The 13,013-nt window shown below is 44.0% G+C and overlaps 1 protein-coding gene across 1 annotated transcript in view; it reads left to right on the top strand.

Moving 5' to 3' along the window:
• Positions 1-4,992: 4,992 nt before the first annotated feature.
• The window catches only part of ZBTB40 (zinc finger and BTB domain containing 40), a 72,105-nt gene continuing 64,084 nt past the window's right edge, over positions 4,993-13,013 (top strand). Inside the window, exon 1 of the mRNA XM_036255941.1 lies at positions 4,993-5,122. The gene's annotated coding sequence lies outside the window, so the exon portion shown is untranslated. The remainder of the gene's footprint in view (positions 5,123-13,013) is intronic.

Here is a 13,013-nt window from a genome sequence, read left to right as displayed (position 1 = left end):
GATACACAGGTGGCAGGCAAGCACATGAAAAGATGCTCCATATCACATGTCGTCGGGGAAATGCAAATTAAAATAACAGTGAGATAGACCGCAACACAACAAATAGAACGGCCAATATCCAAACCACTAACACCACCAAATGCAGATGAAAATGTGTAGCAGCAGGAACTGCTATTTATTGCTGGTGAGAATGCAAAATGGTGCAGCCGCTTTGGAAGACAGATTAACAGTTTCTTATAAAACTAAATGTACTTTTACTATACAATCCCGCAGTTGTATCCCTTGTTATTTACCCAAGTGAACTGAAAACTTATGTCCACACAAAAACCTGCACACACATGTTTATAGCAGCTCTAGGCATAAATGCCAAAACTTAAAAGCAATCAAATTATGTTTCAATAGGTGAATGAATAAACTGTGGAATATTATTCAGCACTAAAAAGAAATGAGCTATCAAGCCGTGAAAAGACATGGAGGAAACTTACAGGCAAATTACTAAGTGAAACAGGCCAATCTGAAAAGGCTACAAACTGTGTGATTTCAACTATATGACATCTGGAAAACGCAAAACTGTGGAGACTGCCAATAGATTAGTGGTTGCCAGTGGTTGTGGGGAGGGAGGGATGAATAGACAGCACAGAGGATTTTAGGGCAGTGAAGCTATTTGTATGATACTATAATAGTGGATACATTTGGCCAAACCCATAGAATGGACAACATCAAGAGTAAACCCTAATGTAAACTATGGACTTTAGATGATAATGACCTGTGAATGGAGGTACAGCAATTGTAACAAATTATCATTCTGGTGGGGGTTTGATGGTAGGGGAGGCTATGCCTGTGTAGTGGCAGGGGGCTATGGGAAATCTTTGTACCTTTCTCTCAATTTTGCTGTGAACCTAAAACTACGTCTCGATATGCTTTGTTACACAGGTCTATCTAATATATTGGCCAAAATTCTACTTTAAATAAGTACATTTTCTTGCATGTAACTTGATTTTGCATTTATAAAGTTGATTCTAATAGAAATGTAAGACTACACTGGTGTACTGGCTGCAGAACAAAGTAAAGGACAGCAAAAGAGGCTGCACAGGGAGGATATTACAGTAGGTGAGAGATAAAGGTCAAATGGAGAGGGTATATTCAGAGGTAAAATCGACAAGGCTTGGTGGCTGGTTGAGTGACAGAAGTGTCAAGGACAACTCTCAGGTGTCTGACCTGAGCAGTTGGGCAGAGAATGGTGGGTGGGCCATACTCTGAAACGGGGAGCTGGAGGGGAGAGGCAGGCTTGGTGGATTCTCCATCTCCGTAGAGATGTAGATTCCATCATTCTAAATGCAAAAGTGCCTTTTGTCTCAGGGAAAACTAGGGCAAGGGATTAATTAACAATATAAGATATTGGTGGAGCCAGACCCACAGAAGTGTTCCAGACTCCCCTTGGCGGGCAGCCCTGTTGGAGCAAGGCAATCTTCCTCCTTCTTTCTCTGTTGTCATCCCAGATGGATGAGCAGGCAGCTGACCTTTCTGAGTTATTCTGTAGATTTCAACAGCATCCTCATCTGAGACTCTCTGGTCTCCAATGGGCAAGATCTGAAGACCAAGCTTCAATTGGATTGGAAAAAGGGGTAGTGAAATTCTAACACTTAGAAAGCCAGGAAAAAGAATGCCAAGGCCCAGATACCTACTCTAAGAAATAAAAAGTCTATGTCGAGCCTCTAGCAAAATTCACTTCTACAAATAACACCACTGCCTTGGGGAACAGCAGACTTTTGACCAGGCAGCAGCTGTGCAGAGGATGCTATTTAAAGACAGCTTTTGCAGCCCAAGGACTCTGGGTGTAAGATTTGATTGGAAAGCAGAGGAAGACAGCAAAGCCTGAGAAAAGAACCAGATTTGGGGAAAACATCATCAGGTGGTTGGCTGCTGATGCGAACTCTGAATATGTTAAATGAGTTCATTTTCATAAAATTATGTTTATCCATCTCTCTTTCTCTCTGAGTAAATTAAACATGTTAATTCATGGAAAGCACTCAGAACAGTGTCCTACACACAGTGCTTACTAGAGGGAAATTGTCATTATTATTGTTATTATCTGTCCATCTACCTACCTACATAAATCTGCCCAGAGATGGAGAAATGCTCCCCTATAATGATATGTTACTGCTCAGTAGTAGAATTTATAGTGATTCTCTTTTTAACTCTCTTTGTGTTTTTCGGTAATCTGTGAATTATTTATAATGAACATATATATTTTGTAAAAACTGTAAATCATTCATTCTTCGGGAGGGGGGTGTGGTTTAAGGGTCTGGAGTCAGACTTCCTAGGTTTAAACCTCAGTTCCACTGCTTAGTAGCTATGTTTCCTAAAGCAAATTATTTTTTTTCTGTGACTCTGTTTTCTCCTTTGTAAAAGGGGGTAATGATGTTACCTACCTCATTGGGTAGTTAGGAGAATTAGCTGAGATAATCTAGGGACAGAGCTTGGCATGGTGCCTGGCGGAGGGTAAAAGCAAGATCAACGATGATTGCTGTTATTAGCTATGGACGTGGTAGCGGTTGTTATTTCCTACTAGGGCAGGGACCATGTTCTGTTCAGCCCAGTGTTCTTGGCATGTAATATTCACTTCAGAAGTGGTAGTTTAGTTGGAGCCTCCTCAGCCATGGTCCTGGGAACATTTTCTGTCAAGGTAGAAGAAAGGGTGAAAGTCCAAGAATACCTCCCCCCTCAAGGTCAAGGATTGAGTCCTTCCAGCAATTAGTTAGAAGCGATAGTTATTTCTCTAAAAACCTTGGATCTCCCAAGAGATGACATTCTCCTAATTTTTTTTTTTTTTTATCCTCACCCGAGGACATTTTTCCATTTTTTGTTCAGACAGAGTGGGAGGGGGGGGAGAGGAAGAGAGAGAGAGAAGCATCTCGATGTGAAAGGGACACATCGAGTGGCTGCCACCCGCACGACTAACCAGGGCCGGGGACAAACTGCAACCGAGGTACATGCCCTTAGCGTGAACCGAACCCGGGTCTCTCCGGACCGCAGGCTGACGCTCTAACCGCTGAGCCAAACTGGCCAGGGCGAGATGACATTCTTAAAGGGTCCAGCCATTGTGTTCTTATTCTCCCAGATGATGGTCAGCCAGAAGCCAGGGCCATTGCTCTCCATGACCCTATGCTCTTCTTCATAAACTATGGCCAAGGCATTCCCATGAGAATCGCAAGTAATGCAAAACCTCAAGTAAACAATTATGGAGAAACTGCAACATTGACCCATTGACTGTGTGTGTGTGGGGGGGGGACACTGGGGGATGGCATTCTTTATGTCTAAAACCATCTTTCAAAAGGAGAGAGTCCTTCCTATGTTTTCTAAATGCTCTACAACAAACATGTTTTTGTTTTAAAACGTAACATAGAATAAGAAATAAACACTTTATAAAAAACCACCCTATTCTTTGTAAACATGGCCCCGGGAACTCAGTTCAGGCAGAGTGGCGCATTCCTCCGGCTCTCTCCTTCTAGTCCTGCTAGGACGGGAGTTTTGCTGAGTGGAAGAGGAAGGACAGAGTGTGCCTGCGAAGTTATTCCTATTGTTTGAGACGGACAAGCCTCAAGCCGTCCACATTCACATACAGTACATTGGAATAATACCTTAAAAAAAAAAATCCATCACTCTGACAAATATTTCTTGAGCACCTACTATGTGCGACAATGTAGGTGTTGGCTCAACCTGGCATTCCCTACCTGAGGGCTCTCACTAAAGGAGAAGGCGGCGGTAATGGAAGTGAGTGGTTAGGGGGACACAACAGCTGTGCGTGGCTCTAGTGCCTACAGAAGTGACTGAATGTCAGCTGCGGTATATCTGACCCTGCACGTGACAGTGATGTGTGAGCATGACAGTGACATCGAGGCACTGGGCGGGACCGCGGGCAGCTGTGTACCTGCTAGGGGCCTGCTAAGTATTGTCCTGACTACGTGGCGGTGAAGCAGGTGGGTGGCAGTGACAGTGAAGACAGCGGAAGGAGTGAGGGCTGGGCACGCAGGGCAAGTGCTGCACTGCCCAGAACGGCTTGAAGTGTGTGGTCACCGACGGTGTTGGCATATCGGACGGTGACAGTAAAAACGAGGGACCATTGACAGCGACAATGTGACAGGTCTGCCCAGTAGATTGAATGTGTGAATAAAAGGGCGATGGAGCGAGAGACCGCCTGACAACGGCAGCTCTCCGGACGGCTGAACAGGGACACGGCGCGGGGAGCAGCTGTGACCACAGAGGGAACTCAGCACTGCACTGCGATGGCCGCACTGGGTGGCCTGCCTGCGTGACAGAGGAGCAGGCTGCGCGTCAGTGGCCGTGTGCAGTTCCCGGGCCAGCGCGGCCGACTCGGTGGGCCGGACACCGCCCCGACGCCTCTGCTTGGCCGTGAGGATGGCAGGAGGAGAGAGGGGACCGCACGGTGTGCGGGCAGGAAAGTAAATAAACACACGCCCTAAATGCTAACATTGGGCGGAGGGAGAGGCGGCTTCAAACTGCCTTCAAGGCACACGATTGGTTGATACGAGTCTGATAGCCTATCATGTCTGAGCGGTGTCAGGCTTCTCCACCAATGAGAATACCTCTGGGGACCGGCCTCAGGTCGCGTCTCCCCCTTGCAAGTGAATGTGATGTTTTGTAAAAAGAGAAATGTTTGTGTCTACTCTTTTGCCATTTTTTGAAATAAGATCCTAACCCCAGTGCGGTCTCAGCAAGGGATGGTGGAATTCGATTACAATTGTCCTGAGAGAGCGTGGCCAGAGGAGGGGGGAGGAGAAAAGAGAAGAGTGGCCAAGGGTCAGAGGTCAAGAGGCAAGGCCAGCAACGGGCTTGCCCCAGAGACCTAGCATTGGTGAGCGCACGCGCACGGAGCAGGCCCCGCCCCTGAAAGGCCCACCCACCCCCAGCACGTGACTGTGGCGCGGGGCAGGTCGGGGCCTCCCCCTCACACACTTCCCGCCGGCCTCAAGATGGCCGCCTTGTGGCGTCTCTGGCGCTGTTGAATGGAGAAATCTTTATTGTTCCCTTCGGGCAGGAGTGTTCGTGTCCTCTATGGCGCTGTCAATAAAGAACGGCAGTTTGAATCGGTGCTGAACAGGTAACCATAGAAACGGGGCTGGGACTCAGCGTGGAGACCCCTTTTGTAGCTGAGGCTGGAGAGGTGCCCCAACTGAGGGGATCACAGAGACCCTTCCGCATGGCGAACTCCGCCGGCCTCTGCCCAGTCCCAGCCCACACCCCGAGCGCAGGCTCCGCTCCAGTCTCCGGCAGAGAAAGGCTGCTGGGTCCCGGCCCCGTTGCTCACTCGCTGTGGGGGCCTTCTCCCGCCTGGGGCCTGCCCTAGCCCCGCACCGCCTGCTACTCGGCTGGCCTGCGGATCCTCTGCTCTCAACCCCCTCCCCCAAGTCCCTACACCAGATGCAGGCAGCCTGGCCTTGGGCCAAATCCGTCCCCTCCCCTCCCCTTCCTCTTGTGGCCAGAAACTAAGAATGGGTTTTACATTTTTAAATAGTTGGGGGGGGGGGGGGGAGTATTTCATATGAATTGTGACAGTTATTAAAATCAAACTTCAGAGTCCATAAATGGAATTTTATTGGAACACAGCCCTGTTCATTGTTTATGTGTTGTCTATGGCTGCTTTCCTGCTACAAGGGCCGACTTGGGTCGTTGAGTCTGAGGTTGCATGGCAGTGATCGCTTGGCCCATAAAGCCGAAAATATCTATCTGGCCCTTCACAGGAAAAGGTCGTTGACCCCTACCCTAGACACAACTAGACTGGGTCGCTGTTGTCCAGTGATTCCTGTGGTCTCTTTTCACATAATGGGTAACTCCACTACAACTGTCCCATACTGACAAAACAGATTCCCATTGCCTCTTCTGGTCTTAATGATTTATTATTCAATGTGGGAATGGGGAATGTTTCCCCTACTTTAAATAACAATACTACGATCCCACCCAGCTCCTACAAGAAGTCAGGTGGTTTATTTACATTCATACCCAGCGGTTTTTTTTGTGCTAACAACACTCTATAAGCAGGTGTCCGTGTTTCCATTTAAGAGGAGGAATCTTCATTTCTGAGAGGTTAAGCTGTTTAAGGTTGTCCTAGATCATAGGTTGTCATAGATTATCCCTGGAAGCCACCAGTCTTGTGACCCATGCCATATTGCCCAGAATTTCTTCTTTCAACTCTCTCAACCTGGAGCTGTTGGTTCTTTCTTGGAATTCTATCCATATCTTTGTGTGGTTTATGGAGATTCAATTACAATCCCAAAGTGAAATATCTCTATTTAGCTAAATCATCAAACTTCTGCCACACCTCACTTTGTAATTTAGATGCCTTTCATACATGGCAGTAGTTCCCAAACATAGCTATCCTCCACGAATTTAACAAATGGTTTCAGAACACTATGTTTGCATGCATGTGTTCATGAGTCATTCAGTATTTGTCGAGCACCTACTAGGGATGATTCAAATCCCTGGAAATACAGTGATGAAAAGATCAATATGATCTTTGTCCTTCCACGGAATTAAAATCCTATAGGGTCTTGGACAGATGGCACACAAGTAAACAAAGATAATTTCAAGTACAGCTGTCAGAGCATCATAATAACAAAATGAGTAGTTAATATTTATTGCGTGACTCCTTTGTGCCAAGAGCTCTTTGAGCTTGTTTTACACTCTACACTTGATTTACATGGATTATCTTTTAAAAAATGTTTTTATTGATTTTTAAAGAGAGAGGACAGAAGAAAGACAGAAATATTGCACATCAGCTGCCTCCTGCATGCCCCTAATTGGGGGTCTAGCCCACAACCCCGGTTATGTGCCCTGACCAGTAATTGAACCAGTGACCTTTTGGTGTATGGGTCAATGCTCAACCACTTAGCGGCATGGTGGGGCTAGCTACATGGATTATCATTTAATCTTTAGACCAACACTATGACACAGGTAGTATTAATACTCCCTTTTTAAAGATGAAGACACTAAGACTTGAGAAGAGATTTACAAGGTTACATAGCTGATGCATAAGGGAACTGGGATCTGAACCTAAACTGATCACACTCACCACCCTGTATTAGTCCATCTATTTATCTTTTCTACCAATTTGGGAGGTCCTCAAGGGCAGGGATCACACCTTACTTGTTTTTGTACCAGCTGCTAGCCAGTACCCACAACCAGTCATCTGGTAAATATTAAATAAACAAATCCAGGCTGTTCGTTGAGCAAATATTTGAGTGTCTGCTCTGTACCAGGCACCATTGTGATTACCAGAGTGAGCAAGATGGACCTAAAACATAGTGTCTGAGACAGTAAAGAAATAAAGTTATTTCAAATTATAAAGGAAACAAAACAGTGCTAACCTGAGAGACCCTTTTTACCAAGATGGCCTTGGAAGGCCTCTCAAGAGAGGTGGTTGAAGCTGAAACTTGTTGAATGACAAGGTACTGGTCCAGCAAGAAGGGAAAGGGGAGAGAAGTGGGGAGATAGAACTTTTCAGCAGGTTTAGAGCCTGTGAGTTGGCAAGAACTTGAGGTGCTGGAGAACTGAAAGAAATGATTGTGCTTTAATTCACAGTCCTGTGCTTTGAGTCCCTGGCCTTGAACTTGGCTTTGCTGCTGATAGAGCTGCATTCTCAGGGGCCAATTACAGATTAGTCATCTATTCTGTCAAATATGGGTAATGATACCTACTTAAAGAGTTATTGTGTGGATTAAATTAGAGAAAATGTAACAATAGGTTCTGAGTTTTCTTGTTACATATGTTGCTGAATTTCAATCAGGGGAGACTAACCAAATTTGGCCCCAAATGAAAACTTTTAAAAAATGTTAAATAAGGGGGGAGGGAAGAGATAAATCACAGAATTTATATGCATGCATGCATAACCAATGGACCTGGACAACAAAGCTGGAGAAGCGGGGAGGGGGGGTGTCAATGGGGTAAAAAAGGAAAAACATCTGTAACAAAAATAAAATTAAAAAAATAAAATAAAGTAACTGGGAAAAATAAATAAATAAAACCAACCTTCTTTTAATAAAAAGTTTTGCCCAAGATTAAAAAAATAAATAAAATGCTAAATAATAACAAAAATCCAGAAGTGTTACAGACAAAATTGAAGAGGAGTGTGTGTGTGTGTGTGTGTGTGTGTGTGTCTTTCAGGGGGAGGGCAACAGATCTTACTTTTCTCTTAATGTTTCTGTTAAGGGTTGAACTTTTCCAACTGGCATGTAATTGTTTTTCAACCAAATTATACAAATGTCTGTTCAGAGCATTTTTCATCATTTTAGTGTTTTAAGCTCGAAACTCTGTGCTCCTTCATTGCATGCATGTGCACTTTGTTAAGGCATTTTAAGAAAAAGATAGGCTTCAGATTTTAGTTGGTGGTTTTATATTACATTTATATTTACATTTCAGAATTTGTTTGCAAATGATTTGTGGTTTTTCCCAAAAGTTTTCAAAATAATGTTGCATTATTTTCAGTTCCCTGCCCATTCAAAGCAGGGCATTGAATACTTTGCAGGGGTGGGGAACCTTTTTTCTGCCAAAGGCCATTTGGATATTTATAACATCATTCGTGGGCCATACAAAATTATCAATTTAAAAATGAGCCTGCTATATTTGGTCAGGCTAATTTGGTGAGGCGTGTGATGTTAGCTGGTATTGATTGCGCAGGCCTTATATATGGCCCTCGGGCTGGACGTTCCCCACCCCTGCAAGCAAGTAGCAGACATTTTAAATAGGTAAAAATAATACGATGTTTGGGCTCAGGAACATAAAAAATTACAGAGGCAGTAATAAATCAAGCAAACTATATAAGATCAGCAATGTCAATTTTGCTTTAAACTGTGTCCAGTAACCAGATGGCACATGTCATCAGAAGATATAATCCAGCCCAGCAAATGGAGCATGGAACCGGACAGAGAGTGGCATGTTAATGCAACGTTAAACAACAAGCCCCAAATTAAATTGCTATTTCAGGTTTGGGTGGGACCTTCACATTTAAAGTATTGCAGTTTTACTCTGTGATTTGGGTCTCTTGGGTTCCAGTAAAGAGTAGCTGGTAACACTAGCTTTGAAGGATAATATAAAACTGCAGGAAGAGCCAGGGCATACTGATTTGTTTTTCAATCTATTTTATTTCAGTTCAAAGCATCATTGCAGACAGGCAGCGCAGGAGAAACAGCCACGCTTTGGCAATACTCAACTGCTTTTGGAGATTGAGGAAGACTGAGTATAACCAAAATGTGGCTTGTTTTCTTGGACTGTCTGTAACAATGCTTTGAACTGAAATAAAATAGATTGAAAAACAAATTGGTATGCCCTGTTGCCTCATACTGAGTATTTACATTACCCTTCTGGAGTTCTCCCTGTACCATCATGGGGTCGGGGGGGGGGGGGGGGCAGTGACCCCTCAGCCTCTTTCAACTCTTCCAGAGAGTGAACTTTTTGATTTTTTTCAAGGACATTGAATTGGGATATATGGTTTTCTGGATCTCCAACAGCCTACCTTCTAAAGTCATCATCTTAATAATGTGGAGAAAGCAAGCTATAACCACATAGAGGAAAAATTAAATATTAAGGGCATTTAAATTCAGAGATTAGATTGTCACTTTTTAAAAGTCATGCAGAGTGTGCAGTATTTTATTTGCAGAGAGCATGCAGTTTTGAGACTCCTGTAGGCCTCAGGGGTGAGAAGGGTAAAAAAGCTAGCTTACATTACATTTCCCTAATGTTACCCTCCAAATCATGTTGTCAAATCCTCAAAATCATGAAACCAAGTATTTCATTTTCTTAGATGAAGTAAATGTGTTATAGCAGGTATTGTTAATCTGGGGTGAACGGTCCAGTTACAAGGGATCCATGAACTCTTCGAATTTGCCTGTTTCTGGGGAAGGAGTCCATTCTAGTAATCAGATTTCAGCCCTTGACCCCTTAAAGGGTGCAGAGCCAACAATGAAACATCACATCACCAAATCGAAGTACTGATTGATGAGACTCCCCCTGAGAACAGTTATTTTCTACTGTTATGTGGCCTTGATCTCAAAGTTTTGAAATGATCATTCCAGGCCTTGTTTCCTGCCTGAAGCGGTCAAGCATAGTTGAATGGTCATTCATAATAAAGCTATTTATACCCAATGAGGTGCCTCAGAAATCCCTTAGAGTTCCTTGTTTGTCCTTATTCCACATGAGACTGGTGAAATGGGGGGATGTTGTTTTGGCATCCTCGTTCGCAGATACCATATTTGTTTCTTCTGACTTCTTACAGATGGACTCAATTCCTCAGAGTTAGGAGATGAGGATTAAGAGGGAAATAGGAGGAGGAGAGGGATAGATTCCAGGAGGCAGAGACAGGAGTAAAGGAAGAGAGGATGCTTCTCCTGCATTGGTCTCGGAGTCCCTCTGTACCTGTGGGAGTAAGAGCTGCTTTTTGAAACCAAACTTATTTCAGAACTTCTCCAGTACTAGGACCCCCTGGGAAAGTCAGTTCATAGATGTAATTTCTGGTTTTATTTGTACTAGAAGGGAAATAAAAGGAAGGAAGTATCTTTTAAATCTATATCTTAGGCTATTTTGTAAAAACGACACCTCAGTATAAATCTTCTGTAGGCCAGTTTGTTTGGCCCATATAGTGTTTAACAATTAGTTGCTTACGTTTAAACATCTATCTGACCTCTGGAGGTATTTGGGTGAGTAGCCTCTGCTATAGTCCCTAGAGTCTGGTTCTGGGGCAAATAATAGAGAATATTTTATGAAAAATAGGGCCCAAGAAGAATGAAGAAGATTAGAAATAAAGAATTACAAATGTAAATGATAGTTGTTGCAGCTCCAAATATTGGTTTCTTGAATTTTTAAATATAAAAGCAAAAGTGGCCCTAGATGGTTTGGCTTAGCGGTTAGAGCATTGGCCCGCGGACCAATGAGACCCAGGTTCGATTCTGGCCAGAGCACGTGCCTTGCCTCGGTTGCGTTCGTCTCTGGCCCCAATCGCGTTCGTCCCTGGCCCCGGTCGGGTCTCGTGGGCAGCCAGTCGATGTGTCTCTCTTGCATTGATGTTTTTCTCTCTCTCTCCTAATCCGTCTAAAGGTAAATGGAAAAATGTCCTCGGGTGAGGATTAAATACATAAGTAAATAAATAAAAGTAAAAGTGAACAGTGTGATTCTATTTCTGACTTTGAGAAAATATTGCAAGAGGTCATCTAACCTGCTAGTTTCTTCTGTTTCTTCGCTTTCTAGGTCTGCAGCCTGACGGCTGGATCTACCTTCTTGACTCCTTGAGCCTCTTGTCCCCACTAACTCTGCACGATGATGTCAGGGACTCTGGCAGCAGTGAACTTGCTGTTTTTCTTTCATCTGGTAGTACTTCTCTTCAGTTCCTAGTCTCAGTGAATGGCACCACAGAGTTGCCACAGGGAGAAACCTGGGAGTCCTCCCATGTTCTTGCCCTTCTCTGAACCTGCCACCCTCCTTCCACTCCCCACCCACAAAGAGCACACATTTATATAGACTGTAAGCCTGTTGGATGGCCCCTTTCTCTTTGGTTAAAGCTACTATAATCTCTTGTCCTGGATTACTGCGACAGCCTTCTAGCTGGGCAGTGGCTTCCCGCTGTGTTCCTCTTCAGTATGTTTTGTACACTGTTGTCAGTGATCTTTATAAAGCACAGATCTGAACATGTCACTCCCATGCTTAAACCTCCAGGATGGCCCTAGCCAGTGTGGTTCAGTGGTTCAGAGTGTCAGCCTGTGCACTGAAGGGTCGTGGGTTTGGTTCCTGGTCAAGGCTATGTACCTGGGTTGCAGGTTTGATCCCCACCCAGGTTGGGGCACATGCTGGAGGCAATCAATTGATGTATCTCTCTTATATCGATGTTCCCCCCCCCCCCTTCCACTCTCTCTAAAAATCAGTGGGAAAGAGTATATCTGAGTGAGGATTAACAAAACAAAACAAAAAAACTCCAGGATGGTTGCCTGCCCACAGGATAGTGCAGTTCCTTGACTTGGCGTGTGCTGCCCTTGAGCTGTCTGGCTGTGCCAGTCTCAAGCCTCATCTCAGCACCCACTCCACTCCCCTCGCTCTTCTACTTGAGCTGTGGTAAACATTCAGTGGCTCACAGAACTTCATGCTGGGACAAGTGGGCCATCTGGGGCTTGGAGGCTGCTGGACTTCCCTGGCCATGTTATTGACCAGGCCAGTGGCGATGCTGTTATCTACCCTGACCATTAGATTACTGAATGTTGTTTTACTTTTCTATGTGGCTTCTTCGTCCTTAGACTATATGCTACTTGAGATGTATAGTCAAAACTGTCCTAAAGGCACTTGTAATTATTTTCTGTGTGGTTATGCCACCAACTTGATAGACTTGGTAAACAGGTTCATTTGTTTTAAACTTTAAAAATTGCTTTTAAAAGTCTGATTTTGATTTTTAACCATGTAAACCATTTACATGGTTTCAATATCAACTGTATAACAAGGTACATTCACAGAAATTTTTATTTCATGCCTGACCTCCTTTTTTCCTTGGGTCCTGCTGTCAGTTTTGGCCTTTTGCCAATCTGTTAGGTAAGAAATAACAAGTCTGTGTAGTTTAAATTGTTTTCTCCTATTTTGAGGTACAGGATATTTGCCCAATGTCTGTGGTATAAGTTGCAAAAATATTTTTTCCAATTTGTCATCTGCCTGACTTTGCCTGTTTTATTGCTGTACAAAATTTTACATCTTTATTTTTTTATTTTTAAACTCATCTTTATTGTTGAATGTATTTCAGATGTCCCCCTTTTTTTCCCCATTGACCCCCACTCCTCCCCATCTCCTGCCTTCCCGACACTGTTGTCAGTGTCCATTGGTTATGCATATATGCATAGAAGTTCTTTGGTTTATTTCATCCCTTCCTCCCTCTCCCCTTCTCTTTGAGGTTCATCAGTCTAACAACCAATTTGTACTTCTTAATTCCTTCATCTTTTTCACCCATCCCGCCAGCCCTCACCCATCTG

Source organism: Molossus molossus, unplaced genomic scaffold, assembly GCF_014108415.1.
Source record: "Molossus molossus isolate mMolMol1 unplaced genomic scaffold, mMolMol1.p scaffold_m16_p_12, whole genome shotgun sequence".
Taxonomy (NCBI): domain Eukaryota; kingdom Metazoa; phylum Chordata; class Mammalia; order Chiroptera; family Molossidae; genus Molossus; species Molossus molossus.
The sequence above is the reverse complement of the archived record's forward strand: the minus strand, read 5'-3'. Positions and strand labels throughout refer to the sequence as shown.